A 26,843-nucleotide genomic window follows, 5' to 3' on the forward strand; every position below is an offset into this window, starting at 1 on the left:
GGATTAGCAATTGCTTTGAGTCGTCACTGCCATAAAATAAAAAGATTACTGCCAGATGTATGCAATATATTGGTCACAATAATTTAGCTCTCGTTTTATTTACATGTAAGGTCAAATAAGACATTCCGTTTTGTATTACTGTGTACAAAGCAGAAGGACTGGAAAAACCATGTGTTTTGTACCATCCGAAGACTGTATTTCCAGAAACATATCAAAATGTAACTAAATGAAAGAAACAAAAGTTTTTAAGCCTTTACTGTACTCTTCCCCTGCCAAACAATCAACTTATTTTCATGGGTCCACATAAAGCATTCTGATTTTAAAGTCTTTCATGTGAATATTTCAGGGCAGGGCTGATTAGGAACACTGAACCCCAGCTGACTAGAACACTGAGCTCTCCCTTGGTCATGAGCCAGCAACACTCCATGGAAACCACCGAGTCCTGATAGATCAAAGAAGAATCTAACACTTAAGAATTGCCTCCAACAACCCAGTGAGAGAAACAATGCTCAAAAAGGGTACAATTTCTCAAATGGACCATGAAATTTTATTACAGAACTCAAAATATCACCCCAAATCCAGAAATTTACAAAGGGAAATGTTGGCTCCCAAAGAAAAACCATATTTCTTTCTTTGGTACTAAACCACAGAGAGGGTGAAACATATTTGAGGGAACCATACAGAACCCAATCATCTTGCACTTTGTTTAGAAGGTATTTTGATTGTTTCATGCTTCCGTGGTAATTTTTTTGTTATGTTTTTAGGAAAGTTATGGTAGGGCAGCTAGGGCTTTCTGTCGTTTCTCGGCAGGTACAGATGGCAATCTATGCGTTTGGCACAAGGACACAGCAATCCATGGGCGCAAGAAGCCTTCTAGTTCACAGACAAGCTCTCACACCCAACAGAAACCAGCTTTCAGAAACCAGGCAAGTGGACTTTTAGACTCACTCTTCACTGTCATATTCCTAGAAAGGCCTATTTGCCTACAGGCATTTCAGCCACTTTCGTATATAAGTCAATTTTCAAATACCTCTGCTCTTTATGTCTCTTTAGACACACATCTCACAAGTAGGCAAGAGGTCTTGAAACCTTTTATACCCACTGATTGACCGAGAAATCTTTTCAAGGGCCAAGTAGCACACAACAACAACAAGATAATATTTTTCCTTGTTATTGTTGGATTTAGTATCACCGTTAGTTCTAAGGGAGGGCCAATTCTGCTTTTCACTGTGCTTCACTGATTTTTGGACTTCTGAGTTCAGTTTCTCTAAAAGTTGCTAAGCAGAAGCGAGGCTGGACAAAAAAATGTTGTAGTTGATAATTATAATGCAGGAAAATACTTCTGCTTGATTTATTGAAGCATATTGTTTAGACACATCTGCTGCAAATAGGAAAAACTAGATTGCCATGAACAAGGAAAATTAATTATATAATTAGAGGTTGTCCAATAACTCGACAGAATTACTGGATTCTGTGCTTCAAACTACTCTCTTCCCAGATACTTCATGATGTTAGATTACGTGTAACAAACAGAAGCCCATTCTACGCAAACCTCATAATGCTGTCTCTTACAAGTTTGCTGAAAACACAGACTGAACTGAACAGATACTATAAGCAAGCAGCCTTCTTAGAGTTGATCCACAGCCAGAGACTAAGTACCCATAAGGTCATGTGTGGAAATTCTTTTAAAGAAGTCTAGGGGAGGGGCGCCTGGGTGGCTCAGTCGTCCGACTTCGGCTCAGGTCATGATCTTGCGGTTTGTGAGTTCAAGCCCTGAGTCAGACTCTGTTCTGACAGTTCAGGGCCTGGAGCCTGCTTTGGGTTCTGTGTCTCCCCCTCTCTCTGCCCCTCCCCCACTCATACTCTGTCTCTCTCTCCTTCAAAAATAAATATTAAAAAAAAATTTTTTTTTTTTTTAAAAGAAGTCTAGGGGAGTCTGGTGGCTCAGTCAGTTAAGCATCTGACTCTTGATCTGGGCACAGATCATGATCTCACAGTTCATGAGATCGAGCCCCGTGTCAGGCTCTGTGCTGACGGTGTGGAGCCTGCTTGGGATTCTCTCTCTCCCCTCTCTCTCTGCCTCTCCCCCACTTGCACTCACACACTCTCTCTCTCAAAAATAAATAAATGAACATTAACAAATAAAGAAGTCATGTCTACAGCAATACAGTATTTTAAAAGGCTAGTGATCAAGTATTTAGGGATCTGAGAAACTTGAAATCTTAATAATTAGGTAACCGAAGGTAATATAAGCCCAGCCTTAATATACGTTTAAATAGCCCCAATTTTCACATTGGAAGATTTGAATGGCTTGCATCCCCAGCTGCAGACCAATTTAGCAAATCAGTTTTTAAAAATCCACCTTTCTTACTGTTCATTAGTGTAAAATATGTGTGTATATATGTCCATGTGCGTATACGTATAAATATATACACGACACGCACAGACCCATTGCGAAGAAAATAAAGAATCTTATAAATGCATTTGGTCTGATGGCAACCATGCCGAGCTGGAAGACAGGATATCTTGATTCCAGTTCCGTCTCTGGCGCAAGCGTTCTGGGCACATTTGGGGGCATCACCACGTCTCTCTGGGCCCCGATTTTCTCATAAGTAACAGGGCGTATTTACAACTAAAATTAATACCCCGTGTGGCTGACGCGAGCACAGAGATGGGCAGAGACACACAAGGCTCACTGGTTATCTGGAAAGTACAATTCTGCTCCACGCAGAGAAGAAAGATGTTTCATGAATGGGGCAAGATGACAGACAGACTCAGGTTAGCAGAGGGGTACGGGCTGGGAAAGAAACCAGAGATACAGCTGGACAGAATCAGACCACAGATGCCCTTGAAGGGGGAGCCGGTAGTGTATTGTGGGGACCCCGCTTGTTGAGAGGAAGGCCAAGTCTACACTGTTCCTCAACCCCCTTCTCTGGGCAACATTCCAATCTGAATATATGGGCTGACTTCAGACAGCCACAACTCCATCCAGCTGCTGAGAGGGGAACATCTGACCCTTGTAACACCTTTTGTCCACATTGTATTTGTATAGCTTGCCTCTTTTACCCAGAGAACTGCCAGGGTGAAGGAAGACACAGAAGAGATCATACATCTCTGTTCAGTGTTTTGTTGTTGCTGTTGCCGTTGCTTTCCACAAGGAGTTTTTGCTCAAACAAGGGGCATTTCCAATGTGGAAAGAAGGGAAGGCAACACCAGATCATCTGTCAGGACACCATTTCCACTTAAGAGGTGGAAGCAAGGCCCCATTAGAGCAGACAGGTGCACTGAGGCCGAGTTTGTTTGCTTGTTTGTGTAATGTTTTAAAATTAAAGCTCATTTATTTATTTTTGAGAGAGAGCGAGCCAGCTGGGGAGGGGCAGAGGGAGATAGAGAATGCCAAGCAGGCTCCACACGGACAGCGCAGAGCCCCATGAGGGGCTCGAACTCACGAAACTATGAGATCGTGACCGGAGCTGAAGTCAAGAGTTGGACCCCTAACTGACTGAGCCACCCAGGCATCCTGAGGCTGAGTTTATAGATTACACATTTCTTTGGTCTTAACTGGACTATTACCTGAGCTCCAGAGTGGGGGCCCCCCCCATGCTACCTTCACCAACGTTCCTAGATTGACAAACCTTAAGGAATGAAGAAACAAATGCCAGAAGCATCTGGGGGGGGGGGGGGAGGCGTTTACCATCTGTTTTATAGCTGAGAGAAACAGAGGCCTTTCCCTAGCGGTCTGTGCTGGTACCCATAAGGAATTTAGTAACACGATCCAGCAGGAAGAAAGCCCTGTGCCGAGCCTTGACATTAATTATTAAATTAAATCATTAAAGCCTTGACACGAGCAGGATAAAAAGTTCCATTTTCCCCACCAAAACTTTCTTTTCCGATGACGTAACGTTGTTGGAGAAGGAGGACAACACAAGATAGTGACACCAACGACTGCACTTTAAGTAACTTGCAACCTACAAACAGATTGAGTTCTAAAGCACTCTGAGCCCAGACTTAACGTCTGGGGACTGGAACACATCTTCCTACAGACATGGCATTGGGATAAGGGATGAGGAGGTAATGAAATTGACTACATTGGTTTATTTAACCCAGGAGAAAGAGAGGGGCCCTAAGTAGCACATGGAACCTGCCTGTCTGATTACAACCTACTTCTACCCAGCTGTCCAAGCCACAAGCCTAGAAGCCTCTCCCAGCAGCTCAGTTATTGGTCTACTGTCCTCAGGCGCCATGGGCCCTAAGGTCTACGTCCGAGTCCTAAAGATAGAGGAACGCAGAGCAGACGGTATTTTCTAACAGAATAATTTTCACTTAAAATTCCATGAGGCATTAGCGACATCTCCAGCTCTGCAGAGAGTATAGTCTGACTCTGGCACATGCTCCAAAAACCAAGCACCAATTGGTCCAGGGTGGGTTCTGCGTATGGGTGATTCTGGACAGCATGGTAGGCTGGATGGCTGCCACCTTCCGGTCATGGAGACTCAGCAACTTAAGACCACAAGATGAAGACAACGCCCCAGTCATTCATAATCCGAGACGTGGTCCCCTTTCTCCAAGGTGCCAAGAAATAACTTGAGGAACTTTCTAGAACAATGGACGGTCTGCAAAGGGATAAGAGCCAGGAGTTGACAGATTATATTCAGAACTAAGTTTCATTTAGAAAATAAAAATGCGACAAGTACAACAACCTCACTTCCGTGGGCACTGTAGATTGTTCACGCAACACCTATTCTCTACCTCTCCCTTCCCAACAAGCCCTTGTTTTGTTGAGGTGTCTACCTCTTCATCTCTTCTACTCACAGTCATGTGGTAAGGGTGCAGCTGATCCCATCCCCAACTGTATTGGTGGATCCTGGTTAATCTAAGCCAATCAGTTCATGGCATTCTTGGTGCGGTTATTCCTCTCTGTGATGTAAGAGACCATTGGATTGGAAGAAGGGACTTGTATTCCATGGCTAGGGAGAGATCCCTCTCTTTCTCCTGGTGCAGATGGACAAAGGAATCTGTTAAACCATTTGTGTCTGGCAGCCATTTTGCGATCATTTAGGAGAATCTGCCAGAGAAAGAAGCCAAGAAAGATGGGGGCAAACTGAATTATCAGTGATGTTCCTAAGAGTCAATGAACCCTAAAGGACATATTCCTTCCATAGATTAGTAATTAATTTCCTTTTGTTTCAACAAATTTGAACTAGAGTCTTTCTTATAGTTGAAAACATTCTATCTGATAAAGTAAAAACCCAGGGCAGGGAAAAACCCAATGAAACTCGTAAAGCAGGGAAAGCAGAAGCCTTGGGGATGGGGTTGTGGGAGATAAAAAAATGTAATAACTGTGCATGTGCTTTGAATGTTAGGAAAGAAAGTGCCTTACGTATCTCTAGCATTTTCTTCCTGAACATACACTGATCTGCTAAAATAAAAATTCCTTAGAATATAAGTCTTCAATTTGCTATAAATCTAAAATACAAAATGCTTGCCCTTTTCTCTAAATGGTTCACTTGGGAAACACATTTTCCTGACTCAAGATACCATATTATTTAATCCATTTACTCAACAACTGCTCAGTATACAAGAGTGAGCAAAAGCAAATAATTGGCCTTTCAGGCTAAACCTGGTGGCGGGAGAGAGAATTAATCCTCTCTCTGCAATATAAATGCAAACATTTGATGTTTAAATTGGTACTCCCAAAGCCCAGATGATTTGTTTAATCGTAAGTCTGAATGAACTGCCGAGAAGTAGTTGGAAATAATTAGAAGAGAAAGTTTTCTTGGCTGTCTTTCAAGACGGTCAGAAGAACGATCATGGAGGAAGAAAAATAAATTACAGTGTTCAATATCTCACAGGAGGTCAGCTGGTCATGTCAACGAACCTTCTCACCATCTGTTCTCTGTACTCTTAAGTGACCCCATGAGCATCATAATCATTTCATAAGTGTTTAAAGTTTCTCAGATAGGAAAGCTCAGGTTCGTTAAAAAAGCACATGGAAAACTTTGAAATTTTATTTTGTGTCTAAGAAATACATAGCTGGGACTGGTCTCTGGGTGCACAAGGTGGTAGGACAGTTCACTGAGTTCCAAAGGAAAGAAGCCTTACATCCCCCAAGAGAATCCAGGGTTTTCCTATTCTGTTCCCAGGCTCACTCAACTGTACACGTACAGGCAGAACCAATTTAAAAATGGAGCATGTTCCAAAAGAGTCCCGGTACATGGTTGTTTATTTCTACAGGAAAATGTGTTCCAGGTCCTAATGGTATATATGGTTCCCAGACATATAAAAAGCCACGTAAAAGCTTTTTCACACCCAGTGATCCTCAAGGTGGGCTCCAGCTGTAGGTTATCAGTGTCTTTCTGGAACAACATGTCTCAGATGCCAGGGGGGTGGGTAGCCGTAACTGGGAAGATGAGGGGTTGAAGGGAGGGAAAGGCAAAGACGTCCTTATCCTCTCCTTTTCTCCTTCAACCTCGCATTACCCACGACTAGCAAACGCTCACTGTGGGACACGCGGTCACAATGGGTATATTTCTCATTTCTCCTTTCGCGATATGTACGTATCGTGCACATGTTGTTTGAGCCCCCATGAGGCTCGGTCGCCATCCCCACCATGTCTTCATTCCCCCCCTCGGCATACGAGGTGCTATTTTATTGCTTATCCCAACGCATTCCACCTAAGCCCTTGCTACAAAATAAATGAGAACGCCTAGGTCTTAGAGTTTCCAAATTTTAACTGGGATAAGATGTCAAAGCATAAAACTTTAAAGTGTGATACACTGTGTTCCTATTATCGCCCTGATGTGTCCCTGAAGCTCCACGGTTTCATTCTTACACACGATTACTTATGTCTTTATGACTATAGTTTAATAGCTCATGTGCGAATCTCTAAAGTCTGATATCAAGATACATGGCCCAATACAAGACGTGGGTGCCACATTCTCTAGTTGTGAGAAGTTCTCCAGGAGGTGAGGTTCGCCTACAAATACCAGACTTTCAATTGTTTGTGGGAACAGTGGGGAAAGAATGTAGGTAACAGGACCCCACCCTCCAAATGGCCCTAATGTAGGCACAAGATTGCATTTCGGGACCAGTATGGGTTCAGTAGGCTCTGTCTGCTTGAGGACTCCTCATGCATGGTTTTATGTCTAATGAGGAAAAAATACACCCCAAAGTATTTTTCAAATGAACTGTTGGAAAATCACCCTGGCTTGAATCGAAGATGGCTTGCATATGACCTATGCTGTGTATATACCTAATTTTACTGCCCGAACCCTTATCAGTTCCCAGTCCTTCCCAACAGACCGCCAGTCACGAATGTTCAAGTGCTCTCGAGAAATTTTGGAGGGGTTTTTCGAGAGGGCATTTTGCGAAGAGAGAGATCTTGCTAGATCCCAGTGGTGGTGTGGGCAAGCCGGCCTTGGCCTGTACATCCTCTGAGGCTTTTTCCAGCTAGCATCGCCTCACAGGCAGACGTCGAGGCCGAGGGCACAGAGAAGGAGATCCGCTCACCAAGCCGGGCATGTGATGGGATGACACGTCTCGACAGCTGGGGGAAGTGGCTTAACCCCTCACCCCCTTCCTCAGCCCCAAGACAGCACAAGGCCATCATCCCGGAACAGGGATTCCTTCTTCAAAGGATCTCACGCAGTTCAATTTTACAACTTTTTAGATCCAGCGGACCAAGGAGACTTCCTTTGCCCCAAGTAAATATTTCCACAAATCACTTCTTCTACGTAGGCCACAGATTGCTCAGATTGGTCATATATGTTTTTTTTGCTTAGAAACAGTCTTTGTGCAAGACTTCAGGATGAAACACACACCTTGCCTGCAAGTTGCTTCAAATGATGTTTCTTTCAACAATCCTTACATTGTCTAGAGAGGGGCCCCGATCCTCCAGTTAAAATGAGAGAAAGTGAAAGTGTGGAGTTTTAAGACTCTGCTGTAAATAAAGAGTGGTTAAGTAAAGCTAAAAGGCCCGTAAGGAACCAAGCCCTGCCTTCAGCTTAAAAGTGACGCTACATTTTCATCTCTAAGACTTTTCCTCAGGCATAAAGAACAGTGTTGTCCTCTCCAGCAGACTCTCCTGAGGGAAAACCTGGTTGGGGGAGGGGAGAAAAAGTGATTGGACTGAAGAGGCAAAGAAGAAAAGTGGAGGGCTGCACGAGAAAAAAAAAAAAAAATTAAGCCTGGAAAATAACAGTTACGAGGAAAATCAGAATACTTCCTAATCTGGAGTTATCCCAAGAAGAACATACACATCCATGTTTTAAGGGTGTGATAGACAGTTTTAGGGGCACCTGGGTGGCTCAGTCTGTCGGGTGTCCGACTTCGGCTCAGGTCTGCTCTCACCATTTGTGGGTTCGAGCCCCGCATCGGGCTCTGTGCTGACAGCTCGGAGCCTGAAACCTGCTGCAGATTCTGTGTGTGTGTCTCTTTCTGCCCCTCCCTTGCTCGTTCTCTGTCTCTCTCTGTCTCTCAAAAACAAACATTAAAAAAATTTTTAAAAAGAAATATTGGATAATGAAATGTCTTGCAGTTTTAAAATTTACTCTGCAATAGTCTTCACATTCAGAACTAGGGACAAAGAAATTTGGGCTAATCATGTACGACAGAGGCACCTACCTGGGTGTAAATATCTCTATATTTCAAACCAATTCAGCGTATTGATTTCTTATGAATGAATGTGAAATTTCTTAATCACGTATCAAAAAAGTTTGTGAATAGTTATGTATCAGGCACCAGCCTAGATACGATGCGTAAGACCTAGTTCAGCCTTTGAATTACCTCAGTCCATTAGAGCAGGAATGAACAGCTCTCGAGAAGGCATCTCAAGACGCATTTTTAAGATCGCAAGGCAGCGTCACATAATTAAAATTGCTAAATGCATTGTTCGCAGTCTAACTGATACCGCAGCTTTGAGGAGCAGGCAGATAAAATCAGTTCAGAGTAATTTAAACAGGAGGAGGAATTTGAACTGAGTTTAAAAGGAGAGATAAGGTCCAGATAATAGTGTTACTGCTACTACCCTCCAGCTCCGTTTGAGAGCCTGCCAGGGGCCAGGCTCTCACTACAGTTGGCACTGAACACGCACTCTCTAGACTCACAGTTAAACTGAAGTGAGTTTACGGCCGTGATTTCACAGATGAAATTGGCAAAACCCTTGCCCGAGGTCCCAGGGAAGAGAGAAGGAGAGATACGCACCCAGGTCCCGCTGACCTCAGAGCCCCCTGTGTTTCTTGCAGACCAACTCCAAGGAATGGAGAGGGTTCTGAGTGGTACAAAACACAATTTTCTGGAAGAGTTGACTTAAAGATGACATGTTTAGAAAGGTCAGATTTTACAGAGCAAGCAACACGTCATTGTGAATTTCAGACCAGACACCCGACATAATTAACCCAAGACGTTGGGCAGACCAGGCTGGTGGGCAGAAGCAGCAGGAGGTTTGCAAGTTCAGAAAAACGAGAGAAAGAGAATCTGGTCCTTCCGCCCCAAGGTGGCAACACAGGCTCGCAGTATAGCCAGGCTGTGGGTGGCATTTCACATGTCACAGAAGCAAAGAAGATATTAGACTTGGGGTTGTACCCAGGTGTTTATACTTGTCCTATTTCAAAAATTGCTAATTTGGGGGTGCGTTGGTGGCTCAGTCGGTTAAGCGTCCGACTTTGGCTCAGGTCATGATCTCACGGTCCGTGAGTTCAAGCCCCGCGTCGGACTCTGTGCTGACAGCTCAGAGCCTGGAGCCTGCTTCGGATTCTGTGTCTCCTTCTCTCTCTGCCCCTCCCCTGCTCATGCTCTGTCTCTGTCTGTCCATAATAAATAAACGTTAAAAAAATTTTTTTTTAATTTCTAATTAATTTTGTGACTTTGGGCAATGACTTAAATTTCTGAGAGTTTCAGTGTCCTAACATGGGAAGTTCAATTCATGATAATAACTGCACAAAGCTAAAAGAATTAAGTAAGAAAAAGTATAGACAGCTGACCCTTGAACAACGTGAGGGTCAGTGCCCTTAACCCGCCCCTGATGCAGCTGAAAATTGGTATGTAACTTTTGATTCCCCTCAAAACTTAGCTACCGATAGCCTACTGTTGACCAGAAGACTTACTGATAACATAAGCAGTCGATTAACATATATTGTATATGTGTATTATATACTGTAGTCTTACAATAAAATCTTCTTCAGGCTCTTTAATGCGGTCGAATCGTGGGGGCATGGGTTCCAGGGTACATGAGTTGCCAAAAAAGCCCCCCCCCCCAAAAAAGCGCACCCTCTTCTTACAATAAAGTAAGCTAGAGGAAAGAAAATCTTATTAAGGAAATCATAAGGCAAATACATTTACAGGGCGTTACTGTATTTAGTGAAAAAAATCCATGTGGACGTGGGCCCGTGCAGTTCAAACCTGTGTGGTTCAAGGGCTAAATGTAGTGCACAGTGTGTGGTAAATACTCAAGTGATCAGCGCTTCCCTTTATGAAGGGCCGTGGAAATGGAAAAGAAGGATCAAACAGATGGTGAGGAAAATTTAGTGAGATCTGGTGACAAATTAGGTATTGGGGGACGGGGAGGGGGCGGGGAGGAGGGAAAGAAATGTCAAACATGCATTTACAATGAGAAGCACGCACAAAAATATCTTCATCTCCTCAAATAGGATTTAGAAGTTAGTTTGAGGAATAAGTGACCTTGGAGGTGACTGGGAGCTCCCCAACTGGAAACACCCAGGAAAGAGAGTCAGTGCTGAGGCAGAGGGCTTAGAAATAAAAGGGGAAGCAGAGAAACATGATTTGTTGGTCATCTGGCTAAGAGCCTGGTGGCTCCAATATTCCATCCACGAGGACCTGTGAAATTGGTCCACTCTGTTTTCCTCTGAATGACCACGCTTTAGAAATCAAAGGAATATATATGAAGTTACAACATTTTAAGAAAGCAGACTCCACTTTTTTTCTTTTTTTTTAAGACAAAGAATATTAAAAGAAAATACTCTACTTAATGCAGGACTTAAGATCAATTGCAACTCTGTGTCTTTCAATTTTAAAACACAATGATTGCTTTAATGCCCAACTGAACTTTAAAAAGTCTTTATCACGAATGTAATCTTCCTCCAGAACAGGCTTCCCTTATGGCCCAGAACAGCCATGACGGTGTTGGGCAATAAAACACACACTTCTAACAGCATGCGGACCTCGGAAAATGCAATTGAAATCGAGATGCCTGGGGTCTGGAACGGGAAGAAAGGGGCCGAGGCAGAGGTGATGGTGAGAGCAGCATTACGCAGGCCACATGAACGCAGGCCTTGATGACTGCCGGCCACGGTGGATAATTCTGACTTCTTAAGCCTGGTGAGTCTGGTCCAGGGCTTCCACAAGTGTCTCAAATATTAAAACTTGCTGTCTGTTCCAGACACTGGATTCATTATCTACAGCTGTTGAAAGCAGATCTGGCACCACTGAGCGCATCTGGTTCTTCTGACATTTTAGGTGACAGCCTTTCCGTGCCCATTCGATGTTCCCCGGGTAAGCCCCTGGTGGGCCTATCCCAGGTAGATTTTCAGCTGCAGATGTTAAGAGCACGAAACCTCCAATAATCCTGCGTGACCCCATCCTTCATGGGGATATGATACGCCATCTGGTTTCTAAAATACAACAATTACCTGCACCTCGCTGTATGATAAGTGAACAACTTGTGAGCCTTAACGTATCTAAAGCATAGCTTTGAAACACATAAAGGAAGAGCTGACAGAATTAAAAGGAAACACCGACAATTCACTAATGCAGTGAGAGCTCTAAAACAGCCCTCTCAGAACATGACACGGAAAAAAGTGGGAAAAAAGTAAGGATACTGATGATGTGAATAACAATTAAACAGTTTTGACTTAACCGATAACTTCATACTCAACCAACAAAAAAGAAGCATCATTTTCAAAGACAGAGAACATACCAAAGTGAACAACTTAAAAAAAAAAAATTTATTGTTTATTTATTTTTGAGAGAGACAGAGACGGAATGCGAGTGGGTTAGGGGCAGAGAGAGAGGGAGACACAGAATCTGAAGCAGGCTCCAGGCTCTGAGCTGTCAGCACAGGGCCCAACGCGGGGCTTGAACTCATGAGCCGTGCGATCACGACCTGAGCCGAAGTCGGACGCTCAACTGACTGAGCCACCCAGGCGGCCCCAGAAGTGAACAATTGATACGGGAAGTACATCTCTTCGGATCACATTTCTAAGCTCTTCGGTAAAATACATTTCTGATGCCGCTCTTTATCACATACTGCTTCACAGAAAGGTTATTTGTTAGTTGTGTCTTAGAACTTCTCCAAGGGCAGAAGCCTTTTCTTCTCGCCTTGGTACCCTTCACAATGCGGGGTGCTTTGTACTTCATATTTCAAAGTACGCCCTCACTTATGAAACGATCCTGAAACATCACCTTTAGCAATGTATCAATTACGACCCGGGCTAAGGAATTTTACGCCACTTCCAGGAAATGTGTTCACATAAGGAGCCCATCGGAATCTATCACATGTTATTAGACCGGACGTAGGTTAATAGTGAAAGATCTAAGGCAACCTTCTTCCACATTAGAATTTCAGATGACCGAACATCATCTTTGCCGATCCTTGAGCCAGTGGCTTAGCTAAACGCTTTCAAGGTGCTCCACAAATTTCAGACACGGAACCTTAGGGTCGCTCTGAGGGGAGCGCCGAAGGTGAGGGATCTCTAATGAGCAGACGCGAGGCCTGGCCCCGTTAACTGGGTATGGAGATGGGGCGCCCCGAGCTGGCGTGCAGGGCTTTGTGGTCCAGAAGTGTCCGCTCTCCAAGCTCCTCCTACGGGGACGGGTCACAATTCTGGCTTCGGTTGTTTCTCTATTTCTTTCTACAAGCAATTTCTATGTTTGTGTTCCCACACTTGGCCTTGCGTCTGTATTCACCAAACTACCTTCCACAGAACGACACGGTTAACAGGTTAAAAAAAAAAAAACCCTATAAGGCCGGGCCAGGTGGAGACTGTGGGGAGACGGTCCATGCTCAAGTTTGAGAAAGCCTGCCCATAGAACCTCCTTGAAGACATGGAACTTAGAGCAGCGTGGTAAAGGCTCTGTAGAAAGAGGAACTCATCAACCTTGCTCAAACCCCAGCTATTTCACCATGAAGCCCCCCACCCCCACCCCCTCCTTGTTTTTGACAGAAACTTACTGCCATAATTCCACAAAATTGAGGTCATACTGTCCTGAGAATCCCCTAATGCTCCATGCCAGGAACAGCAACTAGTTCCTCATTCCAAAGGTCATCCTTTCATGAGAAAACAAGGACTTTTTTTTTTTTAAACTAATACTGTTTTGTTTTTTTTTTCTCGAGAATAGCTGGGGACCCTGTCATACCTTTCCCTAATGACACAGATCTGCAGCGAGAAAGTCTTCCCCCTCCACTCTCTCCTCACCCCTTAATCTCTACCCCAGCTTAAGCTATGCAAACTTCCGGCGATACTTTCAAAAAATATTTTGAAATTTTTGATCGTGGTAAAATACACATAACATAAAATTTGCCACCTTAGCCATTTTTAAGTGTATAGTCCCATCGTGTGGGGCACATTTCACATTGTTGGTGCAGCCGATCTCAACAACTCCTTAATAGGAGATACTTTTTTTTTTTAATGTTTATTTTATTTTTGAGAGAGACAGAGTGTGAGCAGGGGAAGGGCAGAGAGAGAGGGAGACACAGAGTCTGAAGCAGGCTCCAGGCTCCGAGCTGTCAGCACAGAGCCCGACGCAGGGCTCGAACCCATGAACTGCGAGATCGTGACCTGAGCCAAAGTCAGACACTCAACAGACTGAGTCACCCAGGCGCCCCAATAGGAGATACTTTTTTTTTTTAACGTTTTTTTTTTTTTTTTTTTTTTTTTTTTGAGACAGAGAGAGACAGAGCATGAATGGGGGAGGGGTAGAGAGAGAAGGAGACACAGAATCGGAAGCAGGCTCCAGGCTCTGAGCCATCAGCCCAGAGCCCAACGTGGGGCTCGAACTCATGGACCGTGAGATCGTGACCCGAGCTGAAGTCAGATGCTTAACTGACTGGGCCACCCAGGCGCCCCAGGAGATACTTTTTAATGGAGGAGAGATGCCCAATGCTTGGGCAGAGTCAAATCTGTACATCTTTCTGAGTGCTGTAATTTTGTGCTATGTTTTTGTAACCACTATATTTAGCTATAACATCTTTTATCTTTGATGACACACTAAAAAAATCACTTTTATGACACCGCACGTCAAGAGATACCCAGGGGATTTTGCAGTGGACGAAGCAGAAGGAAAGCACCTCGATGACTTTTTAAAGATCCCATCCTGCGTGAAGCCCTGTCCTCCAGCACTGGGCCAAGAGTTCCGCTGGATGGTTATATGATTAGCAGTGTGTAGTTCAATACAACAAGTTATTTATTCGCAGTGCGAATCATTTACGCTGCAGCCACTGGTGAGCCTTCCATTAGCTGCCATCCAACAAATCTATCAGCCTGAGTAACACTCTTACAGGGCCTTGGGAACACAGTGGCGAGGACACCCGCAGGACACGGAAGGACTAAACAGCTGATCCCTCCCCGAGCATGCCTGCATTGTATTGTTTGTAAGTCCTAGGGGTAATAAGCCTCAATATTCAATCCCACAAAGCCCTCAGCTCCAGGACTGTACCCTCTGGAGGTACCACAGAAGCAGCTGGTGACCTGGGTTCAATGCGTGTGCATCATGCACCTGCTCTCGTAAGGGCAGTAAGAGTCATCGTGTGGGGACGGGAGACACGAGGGATGTCTACCCTCCAGAGAAGAGCGCGACCCCCCTGCAGGCCCCTCAGGAGCCATCACGGCAGCGCTTAGTGACGGCAAATCTGGCACAGGAGACATACCACGTCTCGTCTTCAGGATCTTCGCTAGAAACCGCCCCACTAGCCTGCACCCCCACTTGACCTCGGAAGGGGCTCGGAAACTGCTAGCACGGGCAGTAAAGGTCAGGGCACTCAAGCGCCCCGGCGCCTGGTGCAGGCGTTGGAATATTTAGTTGGCATCTTTCTGCTCTTTGGGCAGCTCATACTGTGCACTCCTAACGGCAGCTCTGTCCCAACGTACCTTCATCAGAGGGCGGGTGGAACCCTGGACAAGGACACAATGAGAATCAAATGCAGGGGCAAGTTTGTTCAGGAAAAAAAAAAATCCCGGGGGCGCCTGGAAGGCTCAATCGGTTAAGCATCCGACTCTTGATTTCGATTCAGATCGTGATCTTGCAGTGCACGGGTTCAGGCCCCACATCAAGCTCTGTGCTGACGGCGTGGAAACTGCTTGCGATTCTCTCTCTCTGCACCTCCCCTGCTTGTTCTCTCTCTCTCTCTCAAAATAAATAAATAAACATTCAAATCTTTTTTAAAAAAAAGAAAGAAAATGTACACGTGGGTGTGTGTAACGCATATATTTGGGGGGGCTGCTTTAAAATGCAGTCTTGAAGCTGAATCTCTCTCTCTCTCTTACACACACGCGCACACTCATGGCACGCGGACAGAAAAATAACGCATTCCAGTTCTCCTCGAGTCAACAAACCATGCGAAATAGGGCCACGCTCCTCTGACTTTTCAGTAAACCAGGACCACCTCACCAAGTGCCATTAATTAAAGTCAGGTGATTCTGTTTACACCTCTAGATTTACGTTTCCAATAGCTGGGGCGAGGGGCACCTTTCTCTAGAATTCTCTTGCTTTCCTGACTTCATCTGATTGAGTGGTACCCCCCCCCCCCCCCACTGGCTTGCTCATGTAGAGAGGACAGCTCTTACGTAGTTGGCGGGTAACAGTCTGGTAGATGACAATTTTGTATTAACGTGCAATGTCCATTTTTGTGTGTGCATGCCCGGATGCTTGCCCGTCTAAGGAGGAGAGGGCTAGCAGTCCGCTTACACGCCCAAAGCAATTTCAGAATACGGTTTTTCTAAAGGAGGACGTTAGCCCATTCGTTCTTTGGGCAAATATTTGCGCTTCTTTTTGACGTCTGGCTTTTTCTCGAACAAAATAGCAACGAACAAAAGAGACAAAGAGCCTAGCTCTCAGGTAGTTTATCTTTGAGCGAGTTGCCTATTTTGAAAAAAAAAAAAGTTCTCCAGACATGCAACGCGCTTGCTTTAAAATCAACAAGTGACTTTCAGGAGGTATTCTAGACACAATTTATATAGTCAGTACCGTTGAAGACTAACAGAATTATTTTCTCTAAAACCAGATCCGGGCTTCAGACACAAACGAAACCAGATCCGTCACGGCCATTGAAAATGGTGTGCACCTGGTAACAGAGATGAGCGGCTATGGAAGGAGGAAAATTCTAGACTCCCGTGGCAGCAAGGAGGCCGGCTGAGCCACCGGGCTCGGGCACACACACCCCTTGGGCAAAACGCTTGTCGACACAGACCACAGCTTCCGGAGTCAAGTCTTGCTTTCCCTTTCCTTATTTTTCTGTATCATATTATAAAGCTAACAGAGTATCGGTGGGTCTCTCGAGGGAAAAATATGGATTTTATTCCAGAGAAACAGCACCGATAGTCACAGCTCCTACGCCTAACAACATGTTACTTTTCTCTGCAGCGAGAACCGTGTCTCTCGTTGATGAGCAGACGAGTCCGCGGACTCATTCACAGAGAAGACGATCATTTCTAAAACAGAAATAATCACTTCTCTCCCAAAAAAGAAAGAAAAATGCATGCGAGTGACGGGGTCTCACATATGCAGAGGGCGCCTGACGGTGACTCAGACTTTTGTGGGCGCTCTGGCCCCTTCCTCCATAAGAAATGCCAAAAGTTACACTTTACAACTGCGTTGTTACAAAGAAAAACGTCATCCAGCCCAAGCTTCATTATCCTATATTCACCATTGCATTCACTCATCTCCTGCTTTGAAAAAGAAATTAAAATGAAAACATTTTCACGAGCCTTTAAAAGTATCAGGGATCCGGGCACCGTGCCTAAGAAATAAGTCAGCTCTGGACTACCGACTCTTGATTTTTAAACTCTTCAGCGTCCTACCGTAAGTTAGGCCAAGGAACTTCTGGGACTTTGTGGCCAGCAATGAAGATCGGCGGCAAGAAAACCATTGTTTTTACCAGTTAACAAAACATTGATGAATTCTGAACTCTGACACAGCAAAGTCATCTTGACTCCATTAAAATACCATTTGTCTTTGTAATCACTTTGAGTACTTCAAGAAGAATAATGCAGTGTATCAAATATTTATGATTCCAATAAAGCATTCTTATTTTGCTAGTTAAAGGCAACAAAACTCTAACCCAGGGCTGCATTTACGCTTTTAATTTTGTCTTTTATTTTACTGTTTGGTTAAAAAAAAAAAAAGAAAGAGGCCTGATGTAACACTGAAAGTCTAAACTGACGAGTTAAAAATGATAATGCAATGCTTAGCGGACTGAGTTTCTTCACCTATTTCTAGCGTTCTGGTAAGCACTTGATATGTCATTGAGCTACATCAGCGTTCCGGGTCCTGACATATAGCTTATCATGTGGGTAGAGAATGATCAAGTACTTAGGAAAGAAGCAGGGTAAAATAACTGCCTAGAACTGAAAAAAGAAAAAAAAAAAAAAAAGGCGTACTCCTTCCTTCCTTCCCTTTTAGCATTCTTTGTGGTTTTTCAAATACTACCACCACAAAGGTAGATTGAGATTTAAAATCTTCCAGAAAAACTCAAAGTCAAAAGGACAAAGAGAACTTTTCTAGCCCATAAAAGGCATTTAAAATAACCTAAAAGGCCAACTCATTAACAGCTGAAGGCCAATGGGAAGAAGTGACTTCAAACTAAGTCACACAATAGTTACTCTCCCGGACTCCATTCTTATTCTTCATGTATGTATGTATGTATGTACATACGTATGTACGTGTGTGTGTGTGTGTGTGTGTGTATGTAAAGTATGCGTTTCCTTTCATATTTTATCCTGTGGTGACCATACTTGTTATTCTGGCTTACAAAATAGTTAAAAGCAAGAACAATTTTGCCTACAGTGTACTTATACAAAAGTACCTAAGAAACCTAAATTATGAATATATTAATTTTGTAGCCTGTTTCATACTCGAGTAGCAAAAAAAAGAAGATAGCTCACTTGTACAGTTGAAGCTTTCCCAGTGTCTGCACTCAGACTCCCAATAACCGTCGTCACCTGTAGAGGAGACACAAAAATGAACTTCTTTCTTATTGTTTTTCCAGAATTATCTTGGCAGAACATGGATGAAACAGCAGGGCTAATTCTAAGTGGCAGAAGGAACACTGGTGGCAAAAAGCCAGCATTTTCTGAGGAAAATGCCACATCTATGCTACTGGTCTGTGCTAGACCTACCCCAATAAGCATAACGATTTAATTAAAAAACAAAAACTTACAAGATGTGGTATTAGGAAAGTTACTGATGTTCCATCCTTGATTTTCCCTTTCCCTTAAAGTACTCATAAAATTAAAGATGTGAACTTTAACTAGCACTAGAAACTAAGTTCAATGACCTGCCAGAAGCCGGGAAGAATGTCCCCTTCCTGGAGGAGAGATGAAACCCTGAGGAGCAGGAGGAGAATGGATGGTTCTCCTCAGTCTCGGCCACAGTGTCCCTATCTCTGAAGTACAAGTCATCCACAGGACGAACAACTTTCGAAGGCTGTGGCCACTCTATCCCTGAGTTCCTCTCCATGGCTATATCCCATAATTCCTCTCACTTTCCATCTCTGCAAAGTAGTTGGGATGGGGGTGGAAATTCACAGAGGTGATATTTACATCTGGTGAAATTGGGGGTGGCTTTTTTTCTGGTCACTATTTTTGAAAAGAAGGAACCACAGACATTTCTGTGTCTGTAGAGTTGTGTGTGTGTGTGTGTGTGTGTGTGTGTGTGTGTGTGTGTTTTAAATCTAGTTATTTTTGAGAGTGAGAGAGTCAGAGACAGAATGCGAGTGGGTTAGGGGCAGAGAGAGAGGGAGACACAGAATCCGAAGCAGGCTCCAGGCCCTGAGATGTCAGCACAGGGCCCGAGGCGGGGCTCGAACTCACAAACTGCAAGATCCTGACCTGAGCCAAAGTCAGACGCCCAACTGACTGAACCACCCAGGCACCCCCATGTCTATAGAGTTTTATCTTTTTTTTTTTTTTAATTTTTTTTAACGTTTATTTATTCTTGAGACAGAGAGAAACACAGCATGAACAGGGGAGGGGCAGAGAGAGAGGGAGACACAGAATCGGAAGCAGGCTCCAGGCTCTGAGCCATCAGCCCAGAGCCTGATGCGGGGCTCGAACTTGCGAACCGCGAGATCGTGACCTGAGCTGAAGTCGGACGCCCAACCGACTGAGCCACCCAGGCGCCCCCATGTCTATAGAGTTTTAAAGAACAAACCAAATGTGCTTAGGAATTTATCAGCTGGATATCTTCATGATAAAAACTTCAAAATATTCCAGTTGACTGAGAGGGACGCATCAAAATAAAAAGCTAAGAGCGAAAAAGTAGTCACAGTAGCACTGGTGGAAAGTGTTACGAGCAGGCAAACAGGGACTGAAGTATGCTAATTATCCTAAAAACAGTCCACATAGAGTGAAAACTGTAAACGTTTTTGAAAAGGCATCTACAAAAACTTTAATGATTAGCTCCATCTAAGTCAGAAGTCCTCGATCCTGTTATAAAAAAACCAAACCAAAACAAAACACAAAAACAACTGGGAAGTGAATAGGATAGATAGTGAAAGTGAGCCAATTTTACTTTGTCTATGAGGCATAAAAAATGTGGTTTTCCTTATGGCACCAGTGACTGGTTGTGGGGTTTTATTGTTTGTTTGTTTTTGTTTTTAAATTGGACAGAACAAAGAAAGGATATATGTGCTTAAACTTAGTTAAGTTTGAAAATAGTAATAAGTAAATAGACAATGAAAAAGGCAGAAATAAACATAAAGCAGGAATTCGTGATTTAGATATTTCAAAAGCAGTCACTGGTTCATTACAGAATGAAATAACTCACAGACAGATTTCAGGCAATAATCTCATCCTAAAATCCAACATGAAATTAGAATTATTAAAGGAATATATCACTGACATGGAAGAGATTAAGAACTGAGTGTTACATAAAAATATCATTGTGGATAATTTAACATCTCAATACAAACAGTTTTCTCAGATGGCACTTAATGATTTTTAAAAAAAATTTTTTTTAACGTTTATTTATTTTTGAGACAGAGAGAGACAGAGCATGAACGGGGGAGGGGCAGAGAGAGAAGGAGACACAGAATCGGAAGCAGGCTCCAGGCTCTGAGCCGTCAGCCCAGAGCCCGACGCGGGGCTCGAACTCACGGACCGCGAGATCGTGACCCGAGCCGAAGTCGGACGCTCAACCGACTGAGCCACCCAGGCGCCCCAAGATGGCACTTAATTATTAAAACTGAACCAGAAATATAAAAGCTACAAAACTGATAAGGGTTTACTGCAAGGAGTAAATAATTTCCAAACTACATAGAAAGCTTTGAGGATACAGAAGAGATGAGGATCCCTAGTTTTTTGGGTGAAGCTAGTACAAGCCTGATGACCAAACTTGAGAAGACACAAAGAGAGAAGAAGCTTGTTTAACTTAGAAAAATAACACAGAGGAGTACTACATCAAGGGCTCAGAAAACTCAATTTCTAGTATATGAAGATAGCGACACAATAATAGAAATTGGGCTTATTTTAGAAATGTTATTGAAATAGATTTCTTGTGCTCTATCAATAGGTCATAAGAGATCAGTGCATATTCATACGTTCAAAGATGCTCAGAGAGCAGGGTCAAACTCAGCACCTATCTCTGCCAGTAATCTAGAAATAGAAAGATCACAGACCACAGTTTTTAAAAAGATCTGAAAACAACAGACAACATTTTTGTTAAAAAGTCAATAACAAAATATGCTCACAGTGCAAAATGAAAGGAATTGAACAGGCCAAATGACCACCATCACCGGGGGACAAGGTCGAATGCCCAGAAAACTCAAGAGAAATTTCTAAAAAAACATCTATCGGAAACAGTAAAGGTGCCACAGGATTATTTGAAGCACAACACATAAAAAGCAATGTTTGTTGTCCATTTGCAGCAATGACCAGTCACAAATGAAAACAGATAGATCTGAAGATAGATCATATTTAGAAAAATGATGCTTATAGCAAAGAATGTACATAGAACACACTTAAGGAAATATTTAGGACAATGGTTTCCTCATGAGAAATGATGAAAAGTACAAATGTACTTTTTTTAGAAAAGGAAAAAAAGCATTACTTAGCCAGGAAATTCAACATGAGGTAAACCAATGTATTTTTAGTTTTTAGTCTATGGATGGCGAACTACCATTAAAGGAATATGAGAACAGCAAGAGACTCTTACAATCAGAGATGCTTATTTATAGGTGAATACTTGAGGACCTCAGAGTATAAATTCAAGATAATATTTTTAGAAAAAAAAAACCATTAAGAATATTTGATTATCCGGCCATAAGTGCAAAATCCACTCAGGGCATTAGAAACAAATAGAATTTGATATTTAAAAAAAACCCTGAAACACATCATTACACTTTTAAATGTTGGGGAAATGTATATAAATAGCCATTGATGTTGGATTTGTGAAAAGAAAATGCTGACTGCACTTCACTGAATCATGCTGAAACCGGTCACGTTTTATTGCTTTTGGTCAAAGAACAATGCTAAACTTATAGGCTGGAATACGTTCAAGTTCATGTTTAAAATAAAGCAAAATACAAGTGATGTGAGTTTGAGAATAAAAATAAATAAGATGTCACGATTGGTCTTATAAAAAGGAGACAGAAGTCCAAAATATGTCACCATGTCCTTTTGACTACAGTGTCTAAAGTAAGTTTACCTTTAATTTTAAACACAGTGTGCAGACTAAACGCTAAATGCCCTGATAACAACATAATCAATTCTAGTTAGACAGAATGAACATTAACAAAAATTGCTCTTTATATGTGGGACACAATAAAACGCCTGTTAGCTTTGCAGAACCGTAATACCCAGTGACTAGCAAAAGTGGCTTTTAATGGTCTGAGTAAGCGTGGCTTCAACAAGGAACAATTTAAAGTCCTGTCTGATAAAACACTTGTACTTATGATGACGACTCTACAAAGACCCAAAGCATAAACATTTTCCCTACAATGTCAACTATTTGAAATACAGGAGCCCCTGAGATCTGATCACAAGCACAAAATTTCTTATCTTTATTTCTTGGGTGCAACACATGAACTTCACAGAAGAAACCAAGGGTGAAAATACACATAAGGGGCTACCAGAAACCACAGGGCTGCAGACCCGTGTAGACCATAATGTAGTTCATAGTAATAACGCCAACAAAGGGCAAATCTTCCAAAGTTCCTCCCATTGGTATCGAGAAAGTCTTCCCTTTTTCCCCCCAGCACTCCCTCTCCCTAGAGAGGATTTAGATCAGTAACACAGACGGTCAAATGGACAAAAACAAAGTATTTTTGAGGGATGCACTCTTAGAGCATGTAAATCCAAAGGAGATCCCTGTATCTGGAGTAGTTCTGCTTCTGCCCGAGACCCTCCACCCTGGAGTGCCACTCCACACCTGTCCAGTCTGATTTGAGAACGGGAGGCGACTTGTGACTCGAGGTCCGTGCAACATAAAAACCCCTTTCTACCTGCTCTTTTTTGAGTTCACAGACCATGAGCAAGTAACAACAGCTAGGGTAGTCCAACCTTCTTCAACTGGTTGCTCAAAGTGGGAGGAGTAATAGCAGCTGCTGTTTTTAGAAGCCCAACACCTATCTACCCTCCTTGTAGCAACCACATGGGCATTTTCATCTCCTTTGCCCTCCTCCCAGCTCCTGTGCCCTGAACGACATTAACTAGGCTAAGCTGTTCCTCGTGTTTCAGCCCCGATGACTGTGGTTGGTTCACGAACAGGCACATGGCCCAAGCAGAACCCCTAGGGCCAATGAAACCTCATCTGGCATATTTTATTAAACTTACTAGCAAAACAGACTCTTTACTGTTCCTACCAGCCACAGGTGAGAGAGGGTTTAGGGGCACAGCCATCTGTGCCTTTTCCCATTCAATGTTATGTTTGTGAGATTCCTCTACGTTCTTTTGCTAACTATGCAGTGTAATTGTTTGCGCGGAGGGACAGTGTTTCATTGGATACTTTGCGGTATATTCATATGCTTTCCTGTTGGAGTTTTAGACTGTTTCCACTTCCCCTCTATTACAAGCAATGTTGTACCGTGGTCCTTATGTCGTGTTTCGCCTTGGATTCAGCTGAATTGGAACTGCTGGGATTTCATCATGCACATGAACATTTTTTTTTTTTTCCGGAGTAACTGTACCAATTTGCACTCTACCCACAGTATGTGAGAATTCACTTTGCTCCATATTATGGCCGACACCGGATACTGTATTTTAATTATAGCTATTCTGGGTAGGAAATGGTGCTTTTTGTGGTTTAAATTTGTATTTTCCTAATTACTAATGAGGCTAAGCATATTTTCATATGTATGTTGGCCATTCTCGTTCCCTTCCCTATGAAAAACTTATTCATGCATTTTGCCCATTTTACTATAGAATTATAGAATTATGCATAGAATTATATTCTTACGAATTTGTTGGAGCTTTTCATATATTCCCCATATATAATCCTTATGTCTATTTTGTATTATGATTTATTTTCAGTCTCTCTCTTGACAGGCAGAAGTTCTTAAATATGATGCTCTAATATAGATCTCATTATGGTGTAATGATTTTTGTGTCTTGTTTCCCTACCCCAAGGGCATGAAGATATTCTATATTATGTTTAAAAAAACTTAAAATTTGGATTTCACATTTAAGCCCTTGATCCATTGGAAATGACTATGCACGCTGTAAGGCAGGGATCTATTGTTCATTTTTTTCCCATAAGGAAAACCTATTATGCCAGTATCATTTATTAATTTATTCTTTCCACTAATTTGAAGTTCGGCTCTGTCACATATCAGGTTTCTATATAAACAAGGGCTTATTTCAGAACTACTGCTTTGCTGGCCTAGTTGCTTACTTGTATTGCCAAAATCATAATGCCTAAAATACTGTGGCTTTATAACAATATAAATAACATCTCTAAATCCTTCTACCTGTTTTTTTCTTCAGCATTCTTTTGGCTACTTCTGGATCTTTCTTCTATATAAATTTTAGAATCAACCCAAGTTCCACAAAAACATGCTGGATTTTGATTGGGACTGTACTGGACCTGTATTTGGAAGAATTGACATCTTTTACCCACCCCTATTTGTCTAGATCGTTTAGATGTATCTTTCGATAAAGTTATAAAGTTCTTCCATTTTTTACATAAAGGTCTCACAGATCTCTCGTTAGATACATTTCTAGGAACTTATTTTTCTTACTATACTTTTAAAAATTATATTTGAAAATATACAGAAAAATATATATTTATTGTATTTGTTCTTTCATGGAGCCAAGCTTTGGTTCTGAGAAGCTATACGCACACATAATTGCTCCGACATAAGAAAACCCACTAATGGAATTCACAACAGAAACTGGTTGACCAAGGTGGGAAGGGAGTGGGGCGAGTTAAAATAATCAAACAGTTCAGAATAAGAATGTTAAACATTTACGTGCATTTTTCATTCATGCAATTAATTGTTTAAATACCTCCAACTTTTATTTATTCATTCAACAAGTATTTAGGCTCTATTATGTACAGATAACACATTTTTATTCTCAAAGAGACGTCCAAAGACAGATACCGTACAGCTTTCCTTGCAAACTCAAGTCCATTTTTATTTCTAATTCGATATCTCTACTTGGTCGTTTCTTTTTTTCAAAAGAAATCCAGTGGGTCTCAGCCGCTTTAAAAAAACCCAAACCCTAGAATTTTGGAAGTGGACACTACAGACAGGGGTACAAATCTTTCAATAGCTAACATTCATTGTTTATTAACCAGTCAACATACTACTCTTACCTACAACTGGATGAAAGTGTGTAATCAACACCTGATCTGCGCCAGGAGCGGGGTTATGAAGTGGGTGAAGGACGGGGTGTCCAGGAGAATTTTCTCTTTTTTACAGAATGGATGTATTCTTGGAAAAACTACACACGTCAAGCGATTGGAATAAGTTGAATGGCTTTCAGTGGCATTTCAACAGATATAAGGGAAAATTTGTCAAAACGAAGGCTCTACTCACTCACCCCTGATGTTATGCATCAGCTTTGCATATCTTATCAGGCACTGCAGGCTGCATATAAATAAAATGCAGAAGTGAGTTGAGCTTTTAAAAGACAAGTTCAGTTTTCGGTCTGTATTAATTCCTGGGGTTCCCAGGATCACACACAAACACTAGATCGAAATGATTCAAGTTCTTATACATTATTGAGACATGTTAGCACAATACTGGAAACTTGTCAAATCTGAGCTGTATTTCATGGTCAGTTGGCTGTGAATTTTTTAAAAAAGCAACCAGAAGCAGGCAGACAACAAAAACTGCGTACCACATCTGGACGGCCCAGATCTTAGATTTTGCCATTTCCTGTTTTTTGTTTTGTTTTGTTTTTTTAAGAGACTAACAGCTGGCATAATTACTTGACAAAGGATTGTTAGTTCTAATCGTCAGAAATCAGGGGTTCTAGCAGGTGTCCCCTTCCTTGTATTGTCCTCCATGTCTCTCTCTTTCTTTCATTCTTACGGCAAAGTGGGCTTCTTAATAAGGGAAGCTGGCCAAATAGCACTGGGGATTTCAACATCACCTTCTTTCATTTTTCAAGGCTGGAGGTGGCCCTGGGCAAAAATGTGAAGTAGCGAATGATTCTTGAGTGAGTGACCTTCATTCAAGTGCTGTTAGAGGCACTGGGATTACAAAGAAAAAGACTGAGGCTTTGCCGAAGACAGCAGGCATCGAAGGGGTAAATACTAGTGAACAGATGGGATGGTACCTATGTTACAAGTGCCAGAGTGCAGCTAAAGCCACATTCCTAACTCCCTTTCTTATCACCCAAGCAACCCACGCTACTCGTAAAATGCCTAGAAGGCATCCAATAGCAAAGCATCAACCATGCACCCTGCACAGGTGCTGACGATCCACTCTTAAGTAGGACAGATATAGTCCTTATTGCTCACAGACCTTCCAGCTAGTGGGATGGGGCGGGGGGGGGTGTCACAGATTTAGTGAACAGCAAAGCCCAGAGGCACCTGTGGTTACACAGCGTGCTCCTAAACATAAAAAGAACACAATTTTAATACTCAAACGTGGGGCTTGGTAACATATCAGTGGAGGAATATTATAGGTGAGGCAGAACTTTCCAAAGATCTTCAAGTACAGACACAAGTGAGAAGCAGGAAGGTGACTATGAAAGTAAGATTTGGCGGCAGACCCTGTACTTAATAAAATGGAGGAAGTCACAGAAATGGACGAACATTTCGAAGCAGAAGAATTTTATGAGCAATGCCTCCTAGAGGTTCTACCAACCTAGATCAATAACTGTACAGAGCGATTCAGATGTGTCAGCAAGCAGTGAAAATGAGCAATGGTAATGAACATAGGGACATTCCCTAAAATGAACAGAATTCAGACGGCTGTGGTTTTTAAAGTTGGAATGGTTTAGAAGTAAAATCAATTTTAGTGTAAGGAAACAGAAGACATCATGTTTCCTATGCTAGTTACTTAATATTTGGGGAGATAGCTTTAGAAATCCAAATTGGTGGCTGCCTGTCTACTTAATGGTGGAATACTGATTTCTTTTTTTTTTAAACCAGGCTTCTGTAAAAACACTACTTTTATTCAGGCAATATATGGAAAAAACTGTTACATCATTTTCGAACGTTATATT

The 26,843-nt window shown here is 42.5% G+C and overlaps 1 protein-coding gene across 2 annotated transcripts in view; it reads right to left on the minus strand.

Annotated features, from left to right (window-relative positions):
- The window catches only part of PLEKHG1 (pleckstrin homology and RhoGEF domain containing G1), a 229,908-nt gene that overhangs the window by 156,455 nt on the left and 46,610 nt on the right, over positions 1-26,843 (minus strand). Inside the window, exon 2 of one of the 2 annotated variants that reach the window (XM_053904383.1) lies at positions 18,114-18,170. The exons of the other annotated variant lie outside the window; for it this stretch is intronic. The gene's annotated coding sequence lies outside the window, so the exon portion shown is untranslated. The remainder of the gene's footprint in view (positions 1-18,113; positions 18,171-26,843) is intronic. 2 annotated transcript variants of the gene reach the window in all.

Source organism: Panthera pardus, unplaced genomic scaffold (genome assembly GCF_024362965.1).
Source record: "Panthera pardus isolate Hobbes unplaced genomic scaffold, ASM2436296v1 HiC_scaffold_17, whole genome shotgun sequence".
Taxonomy (NCBI): Eukaryota; Metazoa; Chordata; class Mammalia; order Carnivora; family Felidae; genus Panthera; species Panthera pardus.